We start from the raw sequence: 26,407 nt of genomic DNA on the forward strand, positions 1-26,407 counted from the left end.
TCTTTTGTTATATTCAGTATATGTCTAGCTAAGAATCACTACTTTAGTAAAATAAATCTGGACACAAACAGCTACTTGCAATTATCCTCAAACACAGTGTCCTTCTCAGTGATGTCCAAGGTAGCTCTGGTAACACAGGTGAATAGCTGGAGAGATCCAAAGGCTTGAGGACACAGGGGGAGCACCCCAATAGAACTGGTGTGTTATTCGGAGGATTCCAGAGAGTCTACTTGGTGCTGGTGTACTAGGTGACGGCCTTGGTGCCTTCGCAGATGGTGTGCTTGGCCAGCTCTCTGAGCAGGAGAAGGCAGATGGCCGTCTGGATCTCCCAGGAGGTGATGGTGGAGTGCTTGTTGTAATAAGCGGTAAGCTTCACCAGCAACAAGTTTAAAGATGTAATTGAGAAAGGAGTTTATGATGCTCATGGCCTTAGACGAGATGCTGGTGTTGAAGTGGACCTGCTTGAACACCTTGTACATGTAGATGGCATAACTCTCCTTCCTGCTCTTCTTACGCTTCTTGCCATCCTTCATCTGGCTCTTGGTCACGGCTATCTTGAAGCCCTTCTTGGGTGCGAGGACCGACTTGGCTGGTTCAGGCGTGACAAGGGTTATTATCTGTCTGCTATGTGCTGGGAAAACCCCAATTTAACTGGTGAACTCTGTTAGCCATTGGGGAGGGGCTCTTCACACAAACTGGGTCTTCCAGAGAAGCTGCGTGCTTTTAGGCTCTGGCCCAGTTTTGATAGTGAAGAGCCTCTTACCTGCCTGGAGGTCATTTGCCTAGCTACCTCTGCCTCATCAGGTGTGACCCCTCTGAGCTGTTAAGGATGGCCATAGATGATTTTTTTTTTTAAGTATTGTTTTTCCCTATCCACACATTTGAGGTAGACGGGTGAATCCTGCTGAGATATTATATACTGACAGCAGGGAGACTTACACTGATTGGTGCTACTGGCTATAGCTGGCGGCGCCAATTGAGCAGAAAAAAACTGACAGGGTGCTTGTACAGTAGTTGATAGGTAGATAGACTTCTGTACAACCACCCTGCCCATACAAAGATCGAAATTTGATCCACGTATGGTTGGCTTAAGGGAGGGAAGCAGAGAAACATATCTTTCATGGGCAAGTCCAGGAACCCAGAGAGTTGTGGGAAATTCGAGTTTAAGGGGCTTGCTTCTGCATCTCAGCATAGTGAGTACCTGGGCACTCTGTTGCAGTATACTAAACCATTCACCAACCCTAAATCAGGGGTCTCCAAAGTTTCTAAGCAGAGGGCCAGTTTACTGCCCTTAAGGCTTTAGGGGGGTCAGACTGTGACCAGTGGGAGTAGAAAATGCCCCAGGAGATATAGTGCCCCATTGTTGGTATCAATGGGAAGAATAGCGCCTCCACTGATAGTGTCAGTAGGGGGAATAGCGTCTCGTCATTTGTGTCAGTTGGTGGAATAATACCCCAAGGGCCAGATAAAGGCAAGCAAAGGGCCACACTCGGCCCCTGGGCTGCAGTTCGGAAGCCACTGCTCTAAATTGTTGCATTTTGAAAAAACAGTGTACAGGAAACATAGTGGAGAAAAAGTACTTATAGGCTAAACCAGTCATTTTCTTAAATGATTCTTTATGCTCTGTGTAACTTGGGTTGAGTCAGGAGTGTGCTGAATCTCAAAAGGTTGGGAGGTATGTTGCCGTCTAGAATCCACAAAACTAGAATGTTGCTAGAGATAGGCTTTTGCTTTCAGGTACAGACCTGGTATGCCTCCTAATTGTTCCCTTTCAAATGGTCCACCCAAAAGGAGAGCAGACAGAGGCAGCTATCTATTCACTTTATGTGTATTTGACTGATGCTTGTGTTATGACTGGCTTAAGGCGTGGTTCACACTATAATTGCATGCGGCTCACAGCAGGGGTCCTGTGTGTCCCCATTCACCAATTCAGGTCCGATTTCAGCCTGAATTTTTGGCTGAAATTGCACCTGAAACAGACCAAAAGTCGCACAGGGTTCCTGTGCAATTTCGCATTGGAGCCACAGTGGAGATATGTGAACCGGCTCCATAGACAACCAATCAAAATCTCCTGCTATTGTGAATTGGATGCGGAGGAACCCAGCCTTAAAAGGGGTTGTAAACCCTTAAGTTTTTTCATCTCAATGCATTCTATGGATTGAGGTGAAAAACCTCATGTAATGCTGCAGCCCCCCCGAGCCCCCGTTTTACTTACCTGTACTCCCTCTCTCGCGTCAGGGAGGAGCACACCAGAAAAAGCTGGTGTCACGGGTCCTGATTGGATGAATTGATAGCAGCACAGCCAATGGCTCCCGCTGCTGTCAATCAAATCCAATGATGCGGGTATCGGGGGGGGGGGGTCAAGTCCTGCTTTCTGTGTGAATAGACACAGAAGCAGGACACGAGAGCGCGCCCGCATGGGTGTCCACGAAGGAGAGCGCTTCTCTGATAGGGTACTCGTGAAGAGGAGGAGCCAGGAGCGCAGCTGAGGGACCCCAGAAGAGGAGGATCGGGGCCAATCTGTGCAAAACCAACTGCACAGCGGAGGTAAGTATGACATGCTTTTTTTTAAAACACTGAACCTTTACAACCCCTTTAAGGTCTTTTTGCTGCAAATGTATATCATTGTTTATGGTAATTGTAGGTAGACATCTACTTCTTAGATCAAGTCACACTCAACTTAATAAACAACTTAATTGGAACCTGTGAAAGTTTTCTGCTTTCTTTTCATTTGGTGATGTCTGGATATGATAACTCCCAAGTCTCCATTTTCACCTCGTTATGTGGGCTAAAAATGCCTATTTTGGTTACTTTGAATATAAATTGTAGTGCAACGACTCCCTTCCTATCCAGCGTCAGTGAAAACAATGATGATCACCAAGGAGGTTGGAAAAAAAAGACAAACAAAAAAGTCATTAGCACAAGATTAGTAGTACATAATAGTTGCTGCTTTTGGGCTTTGTTATGCACGTCTCTCTAAGGCTTTTGCCCAGAGCTCATTTCACAGGGCTGGAGTTTTTTTTTTTTTAAGTGTTGGTCATGCCTAACAGCTGTGCTTGATTGAAACCATCAGCATCTGTGTCATGCTAGCCGTGTTTTATAGAAATCACTTTTCACCTTCAGTTTCAGATGAAATGGCGATTGGTGCCAAATGAGGAAGCACATAATGTTGCAGTCATACCTTTAATTGCCCAATAAAAACATATTCTAAGCATTTAGGCTTAACCCGCTCCCTCCCACTTAATGGCAAATGACTCAGTGGGTCAACGGCAGGGGTAGCTGAGCATGCACTGCTGGCAGGTCCACGGGTCCAAATGACCTTGATCCAAGAACATTTGTTGTATTTTCATCCTTTTGAACCAATGCTAGCATGGCTAAGATGTATTTATTTCCAAAAAAATGCTTCTCCCAGCTTTAATATATTGTACAATGTTTCTGCATGGTAGGAAATGATGCAGTACCCTTGGTCATACTATTCCAATGAATCTAAAGCCCCATACACACTATCAGATTTTCTGCTGATTTTTGTCTTCAGATTTACCCAAACCATATAATATGAGGTCAAACCTTAGGAGTTTCAATTTGTATGCAATCAGGAAGGCCCTTGCACTACATGGTTTTGGTAAATCTGAAGACAGAAATCAGCAGAAAATCTGATAGTGTGTATGGGGCTTTAGGCTCTGTTTCCACTACTGCGAGTTTTTGTGCGACTTGACACATGTGAAGTTGCATGACAAGTCAAAACCCATGTATTTCAATGGTCCCCGTTCTAATTGGTGCGACTTAAGTTGCAGCGACTCCAAAAAAGGTTTTTGCACTACTTTGTTCCGACATCGGTGCGACTTGTTCTCACATGGTTTTTACCGGTCGCATCACAAATCGCATAGCAAAGTCGCAGTGTAAATCGCGCGACTTTGCGGACGCAATCGTGGAAACATAGGCTTAATGTGTAAAGTGGACCCCAACTGTATCTGAGCACTACAAACTGAAAATGCTACTTAAAGCGGGTTTCCGTCCCTGAAAAAAAAAATTTATAAGTCAGCAGCTACTACCACTCTAGCTGCTGACTTTAAATAAGTATTTACCTGTCCTGGGTGCCCGCGATGTCGGCCGCCCGAGGCCGACCCGTCCCTCGGCTCTCGGGTCCCGGCACCGCCATCCTAAGTAAGGGAAACAGGCAGTGGAGCCTTGCGGCTTCACTGCCAGTTTCCTACTGCGCATGCGCGAGTGGCGCGGCGCTCTGTGAATGGCCCTGTGGTGTTCTGGGAACACACAGAGTTCCCAGAAGACAACGGGGCCGCTCACCGAGGAGCAGAACACGCTGCGGAATAGGAAGAGGCAGATTAGGAAGACTGCCTAGCAACAAGGGTTTAGGTAAGTTTAAAAAATTTTTTTTTCCAAATGTTTTTTTTTTTTATTTCTTTTAGGATTTTTGGTGAATTTTTTTTTCCAGGGTGGCCCTCCACTTTAAAGCAGAACTTCACCCTAAAGGGGAAGTTTCACATTATGCCCTCCTCTGTTATTTTTAGCACTTTTTTGGGGGGGGGGGGGGGGTACCATGTGGGGCCCCGAAGAGCAGTGAAGAACCGGCCTGGGAGAGGACGCTGCTGGACCCCTAGACAGGTAAGTGTCAATTCACTTTTAATTTTTAAAGTAAACTTGTTCATCCATCCATGTCTCCAAGCTTTTTTTTGTTCAGAAATTACTTCGAAAAACACCCCCTATTATTTTTAGCCACGGCCAAATTGAGTAAAGGCAGATGATTCATGTAGCATTTACTTCCTGAAATCTATCTGCCATTAGCTTAGGCATGCATGCAGAAAGGTGTGCTTAGCTAGGAAAGCCCTTCCTCCAGATGAAAGAAAAGAAAATGCTCATGAAGACTCCTGGGATGTATGATATCAATCTGGCCTATGCCAGAAAGCAGGAAGCAATTGAAGAAATGTAAAACAAAAAAAGTTTAAAACTGGTAATGTTGATGAAGAAAGTTTAGTCAAAAATGTACAGTGAAACTTTGCTTAAGGCCCCATTCACATTATTGCATTGAGGGAACGTGCATGTTCCCACGGGCATTACCGCAGTGGACAGCATTGCATGCTACAATGGTGTGATGTTGTGCTGTTCATTTTAAATGGCACCCCAATGCAACTTGCTGCCCAAGGTGTGCGGCACCACAGTGCCCCTTGTGGTAATGCACTAACATGGGTTGCAGTCAGTGCGGTGTCAAAAAAAGTGCAGGTCTAATTTCTGGGCCGCTGAGGTTCGTGCCAGCCCATCCAGTTTGAATGGGTAGCCTAACAGTGCACGTTAATATGCAAAAAAATTTAAATAAAATATGTGTCTGCTATCAGATACAGGGTACTGTCATGTGAGCTTTATAACCTTACTTTACTCAAAGTCCATCTCCAGCTTTCCTACTCCCCTCGATCTGCCCCTCTCCCACACACGTGCTTTAAAAAAATGTATCTTTTAAAATTAAATCTTTTTTGTGGAGGTGGCCAGGTCACATGATACCCCTGGGTCCTCTTCTTTCCATGTCAGTGGACCTTAATACAATGGAGAGCGTCACTGATGTTAGTGTGGCTATCTACTGTAGTGGACTGTGAGCCTGGGCTGACAGGGTAGGACGATAGGGGGTGAAATAAACATAACACAGGATCACAGCACACAGACTCTTTGGAATAGTCTCAATGTCTGTTCAAAGTATAAATATGGGCTACCAGAAAAAAAGTTATATACCAAGGGTTGCTGGTAATGGCCATAAAGCCAACACCGTTCTTGCTCCAATGACAAGGGACAATACCCAAGAGGGATACACAACCACCCAGGTGAAATATAGTAATCACTCAGAAAAGTCCACTTGATTAAATCCATTTGAGAATATTGATAACAATAAAAAACATGTCCTTATAGAAAAACATGTTGGTATATACATAAAGGTGGTAAACAGGCTTACATTCTTCCCGCCATGGTGTGCAGTAAAGCCTCCCCAGCAGGGCCGGTGCTACCACTAGGCAAACTAGGCAGCCGCCTAGGGCGCCCTGCTGCCTAGGGTGCCCGGCCACTGATGTTCCTACTCTCTTCTCTCTGCAGCAAGCAACTAAGTGTCAGCATCAGCAGGCAGCCGCTGCTCCATTCGCACATAATGTCAGAGGCGCAGCAGTGGCGGAGGACTGTGTCTGTGTTCTGACTCCTGAATGAATGGAAGCAAGCAAACATTCATTGATGGGTACTGGTGAGGCTGAATTTGATAGGGTGCTGGTGAGGCTGCATTTGATAGGGTGCTGGTGAGGCTGCATTTGATAGGGTGCTGGTGAGGCTGCATTTGATAGGGTGCTGGTGAGGCTGCATTTGATAGGGTGCTGGTGAGGCTGCATTTGATAGGGCGCTGGTGAGGCTGCATTTGATAGGGCGCTGGTGAGGCTGCATTTGATGGACGCTTCATTAAAAAGGTGGGGTATACATGGGCAGGGAAAAGAGAGTGGAGTCAGGGGTTTAGCCAGGGGGGACGGCAAAATGAGGTTTCGCCTAGGGTGTCAAAAATCCTTGCACCAGCCCTGCTCCCCAGTGAAAGGCATCTCAAGTTACCCCTTTCGAGGTTGGGCACTACCGGTGGGGACACTTGCCGAAGATCAATCTCACAAATTGCTGGGAAAGGATGATGATGAAAATCGGTGATATCAGATCGGTGAAATCGGACCCTGTCGAATGATGTGCAACTCCAGAACTCACGTCACCGGAAAGCCGGGCCACCGGCACCTACATATTACATATTGTATATTGTATTTCATTTAACATTGAGCAGGTTTTTTAGCACTGGACATGTTAATTGTTGCTTGCTATGGGGGCAGACATGCGGGTTCATTCCTGAGCCGGGTTGTGTGTGGCCATAGTGCAAAAAATGTGCTGAGCTAACATTTACCAAACAAAAATGTGACAATTTAAAATGTCCGAACCTGAAAGTCCTTGTGAAATTATTGGAGAAAAAGAAGAATGAATCTTCAAATGAACCTTTTCTATTGTGATCCACCACCAGCAAAAAGAAACTTAAATCTGCTTAATAAAAGGATATGACTCATATCACACTTGTTTTAAAAATCTACGCAGATCCTGATTCCTGTTCTCAAGACATTTCACCCTTTGGAAATGGTCTCTTTACATGAACTGTGTCTCCCCACAGCTCCAGCCAGATTGAGGGTTCATGCATGCAGGTAAGAAGAAAATAAATGAAATGACTGCACTATCATAAATAAAAAGAAGGGGTGGCGGCTGACACTACGGGGTGACAAAATTGTGTAGAGAATACAGTAAAAAGTGCAGCGCTAAGTGGCATGTGTATGTAACAAATTTTAAATAGGTGCGACACCAACACAATGTGGGCACATAAGTGCCGTGATGGAATTGGTTGTATACCAAGTGAATAAATGCTAATACATCATATGCACAAAATCAATGACTAAATAGTCACTGTGTATCTATAAACAAAGGTAAATATAACACCACCACAATGTAAACACATATATGACCAAAAGGGGTTAAATACCAATATTAAAGTGCATGAATACTAAAATAGCACAGGTGCAAAATCAATTGCTATTGGTCACAATAGGTTGAATTTGAAGGTTCAACTGATGTAGAAAAGTCTACCTGTATCCACATCAGAATGTTCACATGGCAAACTGAACAAATCTGGTAATAGAAAATTGGAAACAAAAGTCTGTGCAAGGGAGGCAGTAGTGGACAATCACCTATAACAAGTTCACTGGGAGTTGTGCATCTGTCACCCAGGGGGAAGGGTAGGTACTCTTACCGGAGACCAGCGGCAGCTCTCATTGGCCCTCTTATGGCTCATTGGCACTCTCACTCTCACGAGAGTGAGAGAGAGAGCTGTGCATGATGTCATACGCCTAGGCATTTTACCAGACAAGAAACAGGAAGTGGGCTGTATAAGGTATTTACTGGCAGAAAAAAAAATGTTTTACTATCCAAAGTTAAAACAACATGGGTAGAAGATTTAATAGATGGAAAGATGAAAAAATGACTGAAGTTCCACTTTAACTTGCTGTACATTTTCACTGGCAAGTTGTACACTTGCAGAGAACATGAAGCAGAAGTTCTAGTTGACACTTTTTCAATTTGTAGCAAATTTGCGTGAAAAGTCTCTATCAAGAGCAAAGTTGCAGTGGTGAGTCTACAGCAAAAGCTCTGCAAGTCACAGTGACCCCTGTGGTGGGAGGACTATTGCACAACATAACTGGACCTGAACTTGCAGCAGACTTCTAGAATGTTTGCAAAGAAAGTTGATCTGGAGTCATGCAATGCGGACTTGCTCAAATTGTGCAACAAACTTGTGAAGCCTGGCAAGTCTAGCAATAGCTTAGCAAGTCATTTTCAAACTTGCAGCTCAATTGCTTGGTATCTGGGAGACAGCCCTGGAGAAGCACGATCCTATTGATGGATAAAACATGTCAGTATGACGTCATTACGCAGGTGACGTCATCATGCATGGCAGCCACTGACTGAGCACGAATGGGCACCACAACTTTCATCCACTAAGCTCCATTGCTGGTATGGGCAGTTCTACGCTACTGTGAATGCCTATGGAAGGACTGAGATGGCCAGAGCCCCATTGTGTGTTAAAATCTACAGTTGGGGCGGACCTGCGTGTGACCCCCTATTATAACTTTGCTGAAAGTGGCTGGTTACCTGGGGGACTGGTGAGCTACAATTTATGAGATGGCATCAGCCAAACCCTGTTCATTTATATATGACAGTGATGGTGAACCTTGGCACCCCAGATGTTTTGGAACTACATTTCCCATAATGCTCATGCACTCTGCAGTGTAGTTGAGCATCATGGGAAATGTAGTTCCAAAACATCTGGGGTGCCAAGGTTTGCCATCACTGGTATATGCTGTCAGCACTGTATGATGATTGTCTGGATGTGCTACTACATGCTGCCTGTGCTTTACAGTATGCTCGTTCTATTACCAGATTTATTAGAGCATTATAACTCTACTAGGTTCAACCCTGATGGAACTTTGCTACATGGCCATGGAAACTGTTAGTGTGAATTCACTACCTTGTGGCTATTCACTGAGCCTGAACGTGGAGACTGCGCCATTGATTTTATCTCTGGTAACTCTTGACTCTACAGTATATTCAACCATGTTAGGGTGAGCCGTGAGCCTTATTAGAGTTTATCATCGGTGTGGAGCTTATGGTGGTGACATTTGTTATGGGAAGCTATTAGACAAGGGCCGTGGTGTTATAGCGGTGGCTGGCGCACTATGCACTTCTCATTTAGTCCCATTACCAGGTCACTCCCAATTAATCTGCAGGATGTGCTACATCTTTCAGTTTGTAGTGTGCGATGTGTTATGCAAGCGGCTGCTGCCGTAGCTTTGACAAGGTTGTCATTTTAATGTTGGATTGGTAGCGGTATGTGCGTTTTTATGCCATTTTTTGCCTTGATTATTTCATATCTGGTAAATAAAGCCTTTGTCATTTATGCTGCCTGGTCCTTTTTGTAACAGACCTTCTGGGTTTTCTTTAGGCCAATTTTTGTGAACCATAGACACACACAACCCCACTGGCTCGGCCCTGCCTCCAGCTTCCTAATCACAGGATTTGATAGCTCCAATGGCTCCTGCTGCTGACTCTAAATCCTGTAAGGAGACAGAGAGAAAGCAGCGATGCTGCACTCAGGCACAGCACTGGATTAAAAGAGGAGTAAGGTAAGTATTGGTGGAGAGGGGTGCTAGGTAGAGCTGATATTGGAAGGCTTTCTACCCTAATGCATAGACTGCATTAAAGTGGTTGCTCTGTGCTTGCAACGCTTTTGCACAGAGCACCCCTCATCTTCTTCTTCTGGGGTCCCTCTCTGCCGCTCCAAGCCCCTCCTCTTCGTCGGGTGCCCCCTTGAAAAGCCGCTTTACATTGGGGCATCCTTGTGTGCTCGCTCCCGAGCCTCGCTGCTGCGTATATTGACACAGACAGCGGGACAGCCCCTCCCCCTGCTCCCTTGTCACAGGATTTGATTGACATCAGCGGGGAGCTTCTGCTGCTATCAATTTGTCCAATGAGGAGAGATACAGCGTCTGGAGCCGCTGCGCTCGTGCACATCGCTGGATTGGATCGGGTTCAGGGAAGAAAAAAGGAGGGGGGTCTGGGGGGAGCTGCAGCAACAGAAGGTTTTTTACCTTCATGAAATTTGAGCTGGGCACTTATATCTGCAGTGTTTTCTTATCTCTCTCCAAAGCCCTAAGTCCTGTGGTTTTCTCCTGCTACATCCTTCTGTTATAAGTTCTCCGTCGACTGAGAGAAAACCAGCCTGAAATTTGGGTCAGGTGGGTGCTATAAATAGATTAGCAGACAGCTGGTCTATTCACAGCACAGATCACAGCTGTGCAAGTCTCTGCCTATGTGTGTGTGTGGGGGGGGGGGTGCCTTTCCTACAATCAGCTGTCTCACATTGTATAGCTAGAATCCACACCCACAGGTGAATCAGGTTGAAAAAAATTCTGACAGGATGTGCACTTTCTAAACAGTCTATAAAGCTGAAGATAGAAGATATACAAGTAAAACTTATGTAGGAGGATTTGTTTCATCTCTGTGCATTATCTGTTCACTTCACTGGGTATAGGAGAGGGATTACATGAATGCATTAAAGTGTTACTAAACCCAGGAATCTGCATTCACTATATCTGGTCCCCCACAGAACCTGGAAATGCAATAGTTTTAGTAAATATTAACTGTTAAATACCTTTTCTCATCAGCAATTAGAGTAGTCTTGTGACTTCTATCATTGTCTGATGAAAGCTTGTAGGAGGAGTTTTCATTCTCCTCTGATTGTCCAAAGAGGCTGCAGGACCCCTGACCCTCTGTTTGGACAGTACTGATTGGCCCTGTGCTGATCACATGCACCCTCCCAAGAAAAAAAACCAAAAAACTCACTAGCAATACACACAAAACGGAGCATGTGCAGCTTGCCCCCAAGGCTCTGTTCTACCAGAAGATGGTTTGGAGACAGTAGAAGAAGTGGAGGATCAGAGAAGATGGGATCAAACAGCCTTTTTGCACAATGCAGAGGATTAACCCCTTAGGTTCCACAGTGAGTATAACAAACATGCTTTAATGCATATACAGACGGATTTTACTGTTGTGGGTTTAGTAACACGTGACTTTAGGGTGAGAAACCTTAAAGTGTTACTAAAGCCAGCAGTATAAAAATAGTTCATCTGCCCCCCCCCCCCCAACCGTGCCCACAGCTTATAAATCTTATTTTTACATAAAAATATTGCCACTATATATTGTTTTGGCTGATCTGTACACCACGGTCAGTGATAAACTACACAGTTTCTCCAGTGCTGAGAGTTGAAGTAGGAGATTTCTACTTCAGCCTGTTTACACGCCCACATGTGTGATGCCAATATCATGTGACCTGGCTAGCTCTGAGAACAGGTAATTATTCTCTCCAGCATAAAAGACACAACTGAGCATGTGCAGGTTGGCTACTCTGCCCTGTGTTAGCTGGCTTTTCCCCAGATAAACAGTGCAGGAGGGGAGGATCTGTGCATACACGATGCAGAGGATTAACCCCTTAAGTTCCACAGTGAGTATAACAAGCATGCTATGCTGCATATACAGACTGATTTTACTATTGTGGGTTTATTAACTTTAGAACCACTTTAAAAAAAAACATACTTGAATTTAGCGTTTAATATAAAAAGGAAAGCATAGTGCAGGGAGCTAAAGCTACCATCCACCATTTACATTTCATTATTCTTTGTTAAACTGTTGAAAGATCCAATCTGATTGGTTGCTACACATCATCGCTCTCTGCACATACATTTTCTCTTTATTACACCAGCATCTTTCAAAGCGAATTCAAATGTAATTTAAAGGGGAAATGACAGTAAACAAAACATTGCATTTTTCTTCCTGCGTTTCTTCATAACTGCATAAATGTCACCAAGTTAAATAACAGCGCAATCCATCATACGAAAAAAACGAAAAAAAAAAAACATTTTCCTCAGCACATGTAATAGCATTCCTAAAGCCCAGAACATTAATTATCGCGTGCTGGTCATAGCAGGGTTCTCATTCGTGCAGGAAAAACGAACGTAATGGTTGTTGTTGGCCTAATGGAATTACTGTGACAATAACAATGAATCACTATCTCGCTACAGATACTTTTAAAGACATTAATGGCCCCAAGGTCAAACATCTCCTGAGGAGCATCGGAAGATACATTTAATGATGAATATTTATTCTATATGTGCTCAGCGTGATCTGTTAAGCATGGCCCATTAAAGTCTCCACCTGAATTCCATTATATTCCTGTCAGGCATGCATTTAGTATAAGTATCGCCAATTACTGCTTCATTGTACTTGTGTTGTTGGGTATACGTTTTCCTTCCTGTATATTGTGAACCTGTTTGTTTATTATATACAGTACATATATACAATCCCTCCCCTCGCCTAGTAGCCCTTTTTTGCATATCCTTAAAAACCCACCTCAAGCAAACATTAAAATGGATGTAAACTGTAATGTAAAGTTGAACTCCAGGCACACATACATTTATTTAAATGCATTTCTCAATCGATAGCTACAAAGGATCTAAAATCCTCGTTGTGTGAATCAAATGTCCTTGCATATTTAGGAAAAAGGTACTCTGTTTCCCCAAAAATAAGACCTAGAGTGATTGTCGGTGATGGCTGCAATATAAGCCCTACCCCCCAAATAAGCCCTACCCTGTTTTCCCGAAAATAAGCCCTACCCTGAAAATAAGACCTACAAGGACTTTAACTAGAGCTAATTTGGGGGGGTAGGGATTATATTGCAGCCATCACCGACAATCACGCTAGGTCTTATTTTCGGGGAAACAGGGTAGGAGTGACACCATGTGTACATAGCCTGTGCAGAGAGCAGAGCTGTGGGAGGGGGGGACCCAATAGGCTCCACCCACTACAGGCTGCCTGCAGAAAGCTACAGGAGAGGGGCGGAGACAAGACCAGTCACCTTGCATAAGGAGAGAGAGCCGAAGTGAGCAGTCTTTATTACAGGAAGCTCCTGCACAGAGGCAAAGTTTCACACTGGATTACTGCACAGATCTGGAAGAAATACACAAAGTGCACCAAGATTCACGGAAGAATACACATGACTCATGTATTTAGGCAATATTTGCTTGTGGAAGAGTTCAGCTTTAACCACTTCAGCCCGGAAGAATTTACCCCCTTCCTGACCAGAGCACTTTTTGTGATACGGCACTGCGTCGCTTGAACTGACAATTGCGCGGTCGCACGATGTTGCACTCAAACAAAATTGACGTCCTTTTTTTCCCCACAAATAGAGCTTTCTTTTGGTGGTATTTGATCACCTCTGTGGCTTCTATTTTTTGCGCTATAAACAAAAAAAGAGCGACAATTTTTGAAAAGAAAACCAAAATGATATTTTTTACTTTCTGCTATAAAATGCATCCAATTTTGAAAAAAAAGCTATATTTTTTACTTTTTACTATAATAAATATCTCCAAAAAATATATAAAAAAACAAATTTCTTTCTCAGTTTAGGCCGATATGTATTTTTCTACATATTTTTGGTAAAAAAAAAAAAAAAAATGCAATAAGCGTATATTAATTGGTTTACACAAATGTTATAATGTCTACAAAATAGGGGATAGATTTATGACATTTTTATTATATTTTTTTACTAGTAATGGTGGCGATCTGCGATTTTTATTGTGACTGCGACATTGCGGCGGACACATCGGAAACTTTTGACACTATTTTGGGACCATTGACATTTATACAGTGATCAGTGCTATAAAAATGCACTGATTACTGTATAAATAACACTGGCAGGGAAGGGGTTAAACACTAGGGGGCAATCAAGGGGTTAAGTGTGTCCTAGGGAGTGATACTAACTGTAGGGGGGTATGGGCTCACTACAACATGACAGAGATCACTGGTCCCGATGACAGGGAGCAGTAGATCTCTGTTATGTTGCTAGGCAGAACAGGAGAAAGCCTTGTTTACATAGGCATCTCCCCATTTTGCCGCTCCCTGTCACGATCTGGGCCCGTGGACACGCTCACGGAGTATGTGGCAGGCGCGCAAGCGCCCACTAAGCCGCGTCTTAAAGGGGACGTACAGGTACGTGCCATTGTGCCGACGCACATCGTCGTGCGCTGGTCGGCAAGCAGTTAAAGTGTGATTGACCAGTGCCGCGATGACGTCACTCCGGTGCATGCGTGCGGGAGCCATCGGTCAAGGCATGGCTACTGAAGAAACGGCACGAACGGCCTGTTTCTTCAGTGCATACGTGCCGATGAAGTCGGCACATGAGGATACAGTGGATATCTCCTAAACTGTGCAAGTTTAGAAGATATTCACAGTACCTACAGGTAAGCTTAATTATAGACTTACCTGTAGGTAAAAGTGGTGTAACAGGGTTTACAACCACTTTAACATAAATTAGTTTGCTACAACTCTGTGTATCGTAAACAATTTCCTTTTTTCAGCAAACCCTTTTCCCATTCTTTGTTGCATCTCAGTGCTGCTGACTTCCTGCAGCCTGTATGCAACTTCTTCTTTCTATACACTCTACATATATGCTCTTATATAGTATATAGTATAATATATATATATATAAACACACACTATACTACCAAAGTATTGGGACTCCTGTCTTTACACGCACATGAACTTTAATAGCATCCCAGTCTTAGTCCGTTGGGTTCAATATTGAGTTGGCCCACCCTTTGCAGCTATAACAGCTTCAACTCTTCTGGGAAGGCTGTCCACAAGGTTTAGGAGTGTGTCTATGGGAATGTTTGACCATTCTTCCAGAAGAGCATTTGTGAGGTCAGGCACTGATGTTGGACAAGAAGGTCTGTCTTGCAGTCTCCGCTCTAAATCATCCCAAAGATGTTCTATCGGGTTGAGGTCAGGACTCTGTGCAGGCCAGTCAAGTTCCTCCACCCCAAACTTGCTCATCCATGTCTTTATGGACCTTGCTTTGTGCACTGGTGCGCAGTCATGTTGGAACAGGAAGGGGCCATCCCCAAACAGTTTTTTACTTATATTTAGATCAGTGTTGGCCAGTTTAGAAGAGAAGATTAAATGTTTGCTTTAGAAAATGTCCCGATCACCTACTACTTACTGTGCCTGCAACTGCCTGGCCTGCAGCTCACGTTGCGCCAATTCTCTGAATTGGCACTCTAACAGAATTAATGAAAGTTCCCAGATCCCCCTACAAATCCCATAATTCCAAGGGCCACAGTGCATGCACACCCTATCTAGTCCTCTCTTGCAGCCTGTGCATGATGGTGCAGGCAGTGTTTTAATGTCAGCATCAAAGTCTCTCTTCAGGGAACATGCAGGAAACCCTGCAAAGCAATGGAGCCACTGGAAGATTTCCCCTCTAATCCTGTTCTGGTGACAACACAAAATGTGGGATTCTTTTTCACTTTAAGCAGTGGCAAATGTTGCAGTGTAGCCATTTCCTTCCCATTATTGCTGAATTATGGATACATTCATTTAGATATGTTGCTATGACTCTATCTGTAGAATGACAAAAGTCAGGCAGACCCTCATGCTATAAAGCCCCCCTTGTCCCCACCTTTCCGGATAAGGGTTTCCATACCTGTATATATGTTTTCCTGAAGATAACATTCTATTGAAGAACTGTAATACAGAAATGATCTATACATAGGCTCTTATTCAGACCACCAGCCAGTTTGCTGGGATGTTTGTGTTTGTTGCCAGTCATTCATTTAAAAAACATAAAAAGAAGAATTTGTATACAAAATGTATTACCTAGCATTCTAGGAAGAGCCAAACCATGGAGCGCGCCCAAATTCATTTCCCAGTATAAAGGAGGTCTATAGCTAGACTTTAGATTTCCGTGATCCTAGTTTACTTCTTAAAGTGGACTTTTCAGCAATTTTATAAGTCTGCATGAACTCATTAGTGACGTTTCAAAATATACAGCAACAGTATATTTTTTTTAAAAAAAACTTTAACCATTAAAGTGTTATCAACAGTAAAATCAGTCTGTATATGCAGTAAAGCATGCTTGTTATACTCACTGTGGAACCTAAGGGGTTAAACGGGTTGAAAAACTCTCGTGTTTTTTCACCTTAATGCACCCTATGCATTAAGGTGAAAAAATGTCTGACACTGACCAGCCCCCCCCCCCCTCATTTTACTCACTTGAGCCTGTTCGTTCTCTCGGCGGAGACACGCTCTACCTCTCTGCCCGTTGTCTCGGCTCTGGATTGGATAGATTGATAGCAGCGCAGCCATTGGTTCCTGCTGCTGTCAAATCCAATGACGCGGGGGGGGCGGGGCTGGGTCCTGCATTCTGTGTAAATGGACACAGAAGCAGGACTCGGGAGCGCGCCCGCGCGGGTGTCCACCTTCGGAGAGCCTTCTACAACATGGGCACTCGATGCGGGGAGGAGCTACCAGCGCGGCCGGGGGACCCCTGGAGAGGAGGACCGGGGCAACTCTGTGCAAAACGAACTGCACAGTGGAGGTAAGTATGACATGTTTGTTATTTAAAAAACAAAACAAAAACGAGGGTTTACAACCCCTTTAATCTTCACATTGTGTAAAAAAGACTGTTTGATCCTGTCTTCTCTGATACTCCCCTTCTTACACTGTCCCCAATCCATCTGCTGATAGTACAGAGCCTTGGGGGCACTCTGCACATGCTCAGTTTGGTGTGTATTTCTAGAGAGTTTTTTTTTTCTTGTGAGTGTGCATGTGATCAGCACTGTCCAGACAGAGGGTCAGGGGTCCTGCATTCTTATAGGACAATCAGAGGAGAATGAAAACTCCTTCTACAAGCTTTAACCAGACACTAATAGAAGTCACAAGACTGCTATATACGGCTGATGAGAAAAGGTATTCAGCAGTTTATATTTACTAAAATAATTGCATTTCCATGTTCTGTGTACTGTGGGAGACCAGATATAGTGAATGCAGAGTCCTGGGTTTACTAACACTTTAAAAGCAGTCTTTGAGCTCCAATCCAGGTATTTTGCCTCAGCGGAGATGATGGCATCACTGTGCTGCAGGCAGGTGGAAGCATTTTTATTTCCTCTGCCTCCTCTCGCTCAACAATCAGACCTGAACCTTTTACCTTGTAAGTCAGGGAAGTCAAACTCAATTGAGTGCCACGTCAACATTATGGTTGCCATCAAAGAGCTGGTTGTATCTGTAAGACTAATGCCGTGTATACACAGGCGGACTTTCAAGCATCAAACTTCCGACGGTCTTTCTGACAGACTTTTGACGCAGTTACGACGGACTTTCGAACGACCGGACTTGGCCACACATGAACTGACTAAAGTCTGTTCGTTTGAACGTGATGATGTACGAAGGGACTAGAATAAGGAAGTTCCTAGCCAGTAGCCAATAGCTGCTCTTGTGTCATTTTTTGTCCGTCGGACTAGCATACAGACGAACGGATTTTTCGATCGGATTCGAGTCCGTCGGAAAGATTTGAAACATGTTCTAAATCTAAAGTTCGTCTGATTTTCGACAGAAAATGTCCGCTGAAGGTCCGATGAAGCCCACACACGGTCGGATTGCCTGACGGATTCGGACCGATCCGATCGAAAAGTCAGGTCATGTGTGAGTAGTTTTTTTACTTAATTTTTAATATAATAAAATATATCCAAGGATAATGCACAAGGTTGGTGCGCCCTTTTTTTCTCTTTTCAAATTAGAAAAGACTTTGAATTTAGTTCTACTTTAACTGGAGTTCCACTTTAATGTTACATTGTAGATACATTTATTCCTGACAATGCCTGTAGAATGATGACAAGCAGCAGCCATACCCCCATACTATAAACTCCCCCCGTTCCCACCTTTCCTGATAGGGGCTTCCATACCTAAATTCATGTTTTTCTTGTAGATAACATCCAATTTCGGAACTCTGTTTTTGCATTACGTAAATGATCTATGAGTGTTTTTTAATCAGACCACCATGCTCTTAGTACCCATTTGCATCAATGTTTCTGTGTGTTGCCAGTCATTCTTTCAAAAAAAAACAAAAGAAAGAAGAATTTGTTTACAACATGTATTGCCTAGCATTCTAGGAACCCAACACTTTAGACCTTGTTTCTTCTTAAAGTGGAGCTTTAAAGAATATGTTCTCCAACATTTTATATTCCTATGTGTCTGTGGTATCACGTGCTTGTGTTAAAAAGTATCCTGTTCTCTATGTATAGCTTCCTTTGTGTGAAATACCTGGTGATCCTGGCAGTTCCTCTGCTTTCCTATTGCAACTGACCACACTAGGCATGAGAGCATCCATCCCGGTGTGGTGAGTTTTCTGGCTGTGCTGGGAGAACAACCTGCCTGTCCTCCAGTGAACAAGACATCTGTTGACATGCTTCCCCCGCATAGCCATTCACTGGGAAGATCAGTGTACTGCCTTCTCCACCCCCTTCTCTCTAACCCAGATAGCAAGGATAACTTGCCACAAATTTGTGGCAGTGTTGAATTGTAAGTTTGTTTACTTGCTGCACATTTTCATTGGCAGGTTGTACACTTGCAGAGCACTTGAAGCACAAGTTCTAGTTGACAGTTTTACAATTTGTAGCAAATTTGCGTGGCAAGTCTCTAGTAAGAGCAAAGTTGCAGTGGTGAGTCCACAGCAATAGCTTTCAGAGTCCACAGCATGAACATTCAGCCACAGTGCCCCCTGTGGTGGGATGACTATTGCACAACATAACTGAACCAGAACTTGCAGCAGAATTGCAGAATGTTTGCAAAGAATGTTGATCTGGAGTCATGCCATGCGGATTAGTGCAACAAACTTGTGAAGCCTGACAAGTCTGGCAATAGCTTAGCAAGTCATTTTTCAAACTTACAGCACAATTGCTTGCTATCTGGGAAGATCCCTTTATGCAGCTAATAGCAGAGATTATGTAATCACCAAAAAAACCCCCAAAAAACTGAATGGGTTGTTTTACAAGGCAAGGGTATACATATTTAAAATAACAAACATGTTATACTTACTTACTCCCCCCTGCAGTGGTTTTGCACAGAGCAGCCCCGATCCTCCTTTTATGGTGGGGTGACTATTGCACAAAATAACAACCAGAACTTGCAGCAAAACTTTCCCTGGGGGCACCCATGCGTGCTCGCTCCCAAGCTGCCCAGTTTGCGTCTATTAACACAGACCGGGCGACTCGCTCCTGTCCCCCACTCCCACATCACAGTAATTGATTGACAGCAACGGGAGCCAATGGCTGCCGCTGCTATCAATCTTCCCAATGAGGAGGAAGACAGCAGCACCCCATCCCTCACGAGTGCAGGAAAAAAAAAGTCTAAGGGCATAATGTCAACACTGTGTGTGATTCTCTGACATAGTCTGTCACCAGTATTCTCTTGTTCATCTGCCGCACTTCTGCACCATGGGTCACAAACCAGAAGTAATGTCTGACTGGTAGTATAGAGGCAATGCAGAAGTGTACAGGGAACATTAGTATGTATTGGGTTGTCCTCAGATTAGGACGAATAAACACAACCTGTGACCATGGGCGTCCGCAGGACTTTTTTCAGGGGGGGCATCATTTTAAGAAAACCCATGCTCCACCCCTTTTTGACAATGTCATGAAGGGTAAGGGGCTTAGTTATTATCAAATAAAGTGCAAGCATGTGCCCATTATATGCAGCCTTACTGTGCCCATCAATTGCAGCCTCATTCTGCCCATCAAATGTGGCCTGTACAGTACAGAGGGTGTATAGTATGTGTATGTAGAGGGGGTGGAAGGTATTAGTATATACAGGAAGGACAGTGGGTGTATATAGCTGTATACAGGACAGCTGATGTATATTTGCAGTCAGTGATGATGGAGGAAGGTCTCTATATACAGGAAGGAAGGTGGGGTTATACAGCTACCTGTATATAGAGACCTTCCTCCATCTTTACTGACTGCAGATATACATCATCTGTCCTGTATACAGCTATATATACAGGACATATGATGTATATCTGCAGTCAGTGATGATGGGGGAATACAGAAAGGATGATGAGTGTATATAGCTGTATACAGGACAGGACAGACGATATGATCTGGCACCCCCCTTCACTGATTATACCTGTATTCACTCAGCTGCCCCCCTCATCTGTATATATGTCAGGCCCCCCACACACAGCTCTGCCCCCCCTGTACACAAACAACCTCCTCCCTTCACTTGTACTCACAGCCTCAACTTCTCCCAAGTCCTGTTTCCACATGCCCCTGTGAAAATACAACAGGCAGCAAAGCAAACACGAGGGGCACACATACAGGAAGCAGCCAGAGGTGGCAGTAAAGAGCACTGTAAGCTCAATGACACAGATCTGCAGCAGCTGTGGAGCCAACTTGCACAAACACAGAGAGCCAGCACAGCTACGGCCGTGGCGGACCCTTGCCGATTCCAGGGGGGGTCACTCGTCCCCCCTTGCCCCTACCTGCGGACGCCCATGCCCGTGCCCCATATCAGGTTGCCCTATCAGAGCCCCTTTTAAGTCAGGTTCTCCATCAAAAGTCCCCATCAGCGTGCCCCCTAACAGCAATTGCCCCCTCTGTGTGCCCTCTTACAATTCCCCCATCAATGCCTCCTTACATCAAGTTTCCCCATCAGATTGGCTCATGGATCAGTGGATGAACTCGCAGAGACATGGGAAGGGGGGGTTGGGGGCACCCCCTAGATCCAGGCCTGGACTGCACAAAACCATTTCAACACGCATTACCCAGGCACAATCCACTGTTGCCTCCATCAGGAAGCCTACCTTGAGGAACGACATGCAGAGTGCATGCATGTAGGAAGGACGTTGCAGCAATGAGGCTGCAAGTGGCCAGCAACATTGAACATTGAGATGCAATAAAGGATGAATAAAATGTGAAAACAGTATTTTTATGAAAAAAGAAAGCTGCAATGGTTTATCATACACAGTGAATTAGCAAACTAAATGTTATTCTCTTAAGGTTTACACCCACGTAGTTGGCAAGCAAATAGTATGTTTATATATACAGTTCTATTCATCAGAATTAAAAGGAATTGGGGTCAACAAAGTAACAGACAATGTGGGCTGTTGCCATGAGCATTCATTTCCTAAACTATGCTAATTATTTGGATTGGAGTAATGCAATCTATAGACATTCATGGCCTTATCAATGCCAATTGCATCAAGGTCTATGATCTAAATGGGTCTATAGTGTGGCTGCTGTTCCTGATATCTGTATGTTTGAATTGGAGCATTGCTTACTTTTACCTAAGGCTATGAACACACATCCATCTACAAAGAGACCCTGTCACCTGCTTAAAAAATTGCAGGTACCTGTAAAAGCACAGAAAAATCAACTATTTTAAATGCTTTCCTGCAGTGTTTTTGGTTTCCATAAATATATTTTTTTTTACTTGCAATGTGCCCTTAAACTTTATAGAAAACATGACTTCTTCAGGAAGAGTCAACTCCCTAGCATATCCCACTCCCTCCTTGCACATCATAGCCCTCTCCTCTTTTGGGAATGTTGAAGTAGCACCCTCCTAGTAAGGTGCTAGGCTGTCAGGTAAATTTAGTTCTTTTTGAGCTTTTGTGTAATCAGTGGACCAGTTGATGGCTTTGGACTGATCAGGGTCCCACAGGCTGCAGGCTCGACGGCTTCCCCTTTCCTTCTGGTCGTTCGATTTCCTTTATCTGGCCTTTGGGACACTATTCCTTCCACTGACACCAACAATATGGGATAATTCTTGCCACTGACCAACGATGGGGCACTATTCCTCACAATGACATTCACACTGACACCAAGGATGGGGCACTATTCCTTCCACTGACACCAACAATGAACAACTATTCCTTCCACTGACACCAATGATGGAGCAAAAATCACTATACATAACTTTTCTGAAGCCGACCTGGTCCGGTCTCCAGAGGCGAAAGCTCTGTGTAGGAGACAGCGGACTAGGCTGTAAAATTAATGGGAAGTGACGTCACCCATAGACTTACTATAGGGCTGCCTCTCCGGCATACTCCCACACACACAGAAGCCGCCGCTGACAGCTCAGCATGGGAACCGCACTGGAGCGGATTCAGAAAAGGTATGTATATTTTTGCTTTACAGGGTTAGACATATGCCGCTTACACACGGCCGGACTTCCCGACAGAAAAAGTCCGATGTATGCCCCATCGGACTTTTTCTGTCGGCATTTCCGACGGACTTGGATGTAGAACATGTTCTAAATCTTTCCGTCAGAAATGCCGACAGAGTTTAGCCCGTTGGCAAGTCCGCTCGTGTGTACGCGGCATTACAATGTGGCTGTCAGTAGATTTAGAGATTTTAGTTTTAGGCTGAATTTCTACTTTAACTTTTTCGTATGTGTGTTGGATCGAGTGGGGGTGGGTTACCATTTCATGCAGGCTGAAATGACATTTGTGTCCTCATTTGGGAGATAGGTGTCATTAGAACAGGAAATATAGAGAAATCTCTCCAGTAAAGTCACTGATCGCTGTTAAAAAATATTTTCCTTTATTGATAGGCAAAAGTAATAAGTAATGAAATTATTTTGGCAAGTGTTTTAAATGTTATTAGAAGAGCTACTTTGTCTATAATGCAACTAAACAATGTTGCCCTGCTTTGCAGGGTAATGATTTGTCTTATAATGTGGCTGCAAGTAGATTAAGGGTCGGTTCACACTGGGGCAACACGACTTCAGCGCGATTTTGTACCGCGACTTCAACGCGGCTTCAGCACGACTTCAGCGCGACTTCAGCAAATTACAAGGCGACTTGAAGTCGCCTCCATGACAGGCGACTTCGGCTGTGGCCAATCACAGGGCAATCAGCTCTCTGGGAGGGAGGGGGGGAGGGAGGGGTTTTCCCTGCAAAGTCGCTTGACTTTACAGAGAGATCCGACTTGGAGGCGACTTCCATTGATTTCTATGGTACAGGTCGCCTACCAAGTCGGATCAAAGTAGTACAGGGAGTACGCTCTGAAGTCGGAGCGACTTCAGTAGTGTCTATTAAGACGCTAGCGTTCACTCCCATTGAATCTATTTCTGGGGCGACTTGGGGCGACTTGAGGGCGTACAAGTCGGATCCCAAGTCGCCCCAGTGTGAACCGACCCTTGGGCTCGGTTCACACCACAGTGCGCTGTGCGACATCGCATGTGATTCAAGTCCGATCCAATTCATGTCCGAACTGACATTTCGCACTGCGTTATGAGAACTGATCTGGGGGCATCATTAACTTGGTATTGACACCCGCAGTGGTTTGCAAAAGGCAGTGTGAACTGCCTTGCGAATCAGATGCGATGTGGCAACCCGCAGTGGATTTCGCAGCGTTCCTGCACCGCACCTATGACAACCGAGCCTTAGAGATTTTAGTTTTAGGCTGAACTTCCACTTTAATTCTCTGTGTAGTTACAAATATCCTGCTCCAAGGTAGAAATAGACAGGACAGCTGCATGTGCTTTTCCGAGAATTTTCTGTTCCGCACTCAGCATAGGATCTGTAGAAACAGCAACTCGTACGTGTAAAATACAAATTTACCTGTAAGCCAGCAAAAAACCCAACTAAGGGCCAATTTATATCTGTGTGGTTTGTTATGTCAACTATTAACCACTTAAGCCCCAGACCATTTGGCTGGCCTAAGACCAGAGCAATTTTTGCAATTCGGCACTGCGTGACAATTGCGTCGTGCGACGTGGATCCCAAACAAAATTGATGTCCTTTTTTTCCCACAAATAGAGCTTTCTTTTGGTGGTATTTTATCACCTCTGCGGTTTTTATTTATTGCGCTATAAACAAAAATAGAGCAAAATTTTTGCTATAATAAATACATTTTTGCTATAATAAATATCCCAAAAGATATATAACAAAACTATTTTTTTCCCTCAGTTTAGGCCGATACGTATTCTTCTACATATTTTTGGTAAAAAAAATCGCAATAAGGGTTTATTGATTGGTTTGCTCAAAAGTTATAGCGTCTGCAAAATAGGGGTTAGTTTTATGGCATTTTTATTAATAATTTTTTTTTACTAGTAATGGCGGCGATCTGCAATTTTTATCATGACTGAGACATTATGGCGCACACATCGGACAATTTATTTATTTATTTATTTATTTATTTATTTCAGGTACTTATATAGAGCCGTCAATTTACGCAGCGCTTTTACATATACATTATACATTCACATCAGTCCCTACACCCTCAAGGAGCTTACAATCTAAGGTCCCTAACTCACATTCATACATACTAGGGCCAATTTAGACAGGATCCAATTAACCTACCAGCATGTCTTTGGAGTGTGGGAGGAAACCGGAGTACCCGGAGGAAACGCAGACACAGGGAGAACATGCAAACTCCAGGCAGGTAGTGTCGTGGTCAGGATTCGAACCAGCGACCCTTCTTACTGCTAGGCGAGAGTGCTACCCACTACACCACTGTGCCGCCCCAATTTAGACACATTTTTGGGACCATTGTCATTTTTACAGCAATCAATGCTAAAAAATTGCATTGATTACTGTAAAAATGACACTGGCAGTGAAGGGGTTTACCACTAGCTGGCTAGGAAGGGGTTAAGTGTGTCCTTGGGAGTGATTCTAACTGTTAGGGGGCGTGGCTACGAGTGACACTTCACTGATCACCGCTCCCGATTACAGGGAGCTATGATCAGTGACAGTGTCACTAGGCAGAACGGGGAGATGCTTGTTCACATTAGCATTTCCCCGTACTTCAGTTCCGTGAGACGATCGCGGGTATCCTGCAGACATCGAGTCCGCGGGACCCGCGATCCTACTCGCGGAGCTCGCGGCAGGGTCGTGCGCATGACCAATATGGCGGCAAATACAAAGGGACGTACAGGTATGCCCATTTGCCCAGCCGTGCCATTCTGCCGATGTATATGTACATGCGGCGGTCAGCAAGTGGTTAACATGCGTTGAATCAAGGCAGTCCATTGAAATCACACGTGCTACAACATGTTTAACACACTGCAAAGCACTAAGGTGCTGCAAGGCATATGCATTACCTTATTATGTTGTTCCTGAATGCACAGGACTCTAAACACTGGTACCACTTTGTAAAGCGTTCAGCCCCATCCAGATGCAGGCCCGGCCAGCCAGGTGCACTCAAATGAACCTAGATGGCCCAGTGTGCAAGGGGGCTTACATGTTAGGACTCTTTGCACATCATCATCACTTTTTGTACTGCTGTATTACGTAAGTCTGTATGAGGTTTGCCATTGCATCCGTCAGCAAGTAGAATCAGGAAAGGAGTAGCACAAAAATGTCAAGAGAGGAATTCAAGAACAATATGGCTCTACTTCTGCGACTCACTGGTTATCTCGTAGTGAAATAATGAGAGGATATATCAACTCCCAGTTCACTTTCTTATCACACCAAAGAGCCAATGAAACCTCAACAGTGTGAATGATGGTGAAATTCTTCGCGTTTTGACGGGAAACGTTTCTGTTGGCAAATCTTGCAGAATGAAGTCATATTCTTGGAAGTTGTTTAGTTGCGTTAATTCCAAACCACACAAATAACATAATAACATATGAGACAGGAGGAAGAATCTGTTAATCCAAGTACAGCTCATTGCAACAATAGTTATGGTTTTCAGCAGAATGGGTGAAATGATATGTAAGGCTACTTTCAAACTGGGGCGGGCGCCGGCGGTAAAGAGGCTCTATTTTTAGCGCCACTTTACTGCCGCTATTTGGCCACTAGCAGGGGCGGTTTTAACCCCCGCTAGCGGCTGAAAAAGGGTTAAAACCACCCGCATAGCGCCACTGCAGCGGCGCTATGCTGGCGGTTTAGCGGCGCTGCCCCATTGTTTTCAATGGGAAGGGGCGCTTTAGGAGCGGTGTATACACCGCTCCTAAAGCGCTCCAAAGATGCGGCTTGCAGGACTTTTTGTACCGTCTTGCAAGTGCACCGCTCCAGTGTGAAAGCCCTCGGCTTTCACACTGGAGACACAGGAGAGGCTCTTTACAGGCGCTATTTTTAGTGCTGTAGTGCCTGTAAAGTGCCTCAGTGTGAAAGTAGCCTAATAGAGAACCTGAAAATGGTGTTTAATGGGGAACCTGAAACATGATATTTAATGGGGAACCTTGAAATGATATATAATGGGGAACCTGTAAATTATTTTTAATGGGGAACCTGGAAATTATTTTGAATGGGGAACCTGGAAATAGGATATAATGGGGAAACTGGAAATGGTATGTGATGGGAAAACTGGAAATTGTATTTAATGGAGAACCTGGAAATGGTATTTAATTGGGAACCTGGAAATGATATGTAACGGGGAATCTGGAGATTATATTTATTAGGGAATCTAGAAATGATATGTAATGGGAAACTTGGATATGGCATGAAATGGGAAAACTGGAAATG

At 44.2% G+C, this 26,407-nt stretch overlaps 1 pseudogene; it reads right to left on the reverse strand.

Annotated features, from left to right (window-relative positions):
- Window positions 1-226: 226 nt before the first annotated feature.
- LOC141148077 (histone H2B 1.1-like) overlaps window positions 227-26,407 on the reverse strand; it is a 48,235-nt pseudogene continuing 22,054 nt past the window's right edge.

This window comes from Aquarana catesbeiana, linkage group LG06, assembly GCF_042186555.1.
Source record: "Aquarana catesbeiana isolate 2022-GZ linkage group LG06, ASM4218655v1, whole genome shotgun sequence".
Classification (NCBI taxonomy): domain Eukaryota; kingdom Metazoa; phylum Chordata; class Amphibia; order Anura; family Ranidae; genus Aquarana; species Aquarana catesbeiana.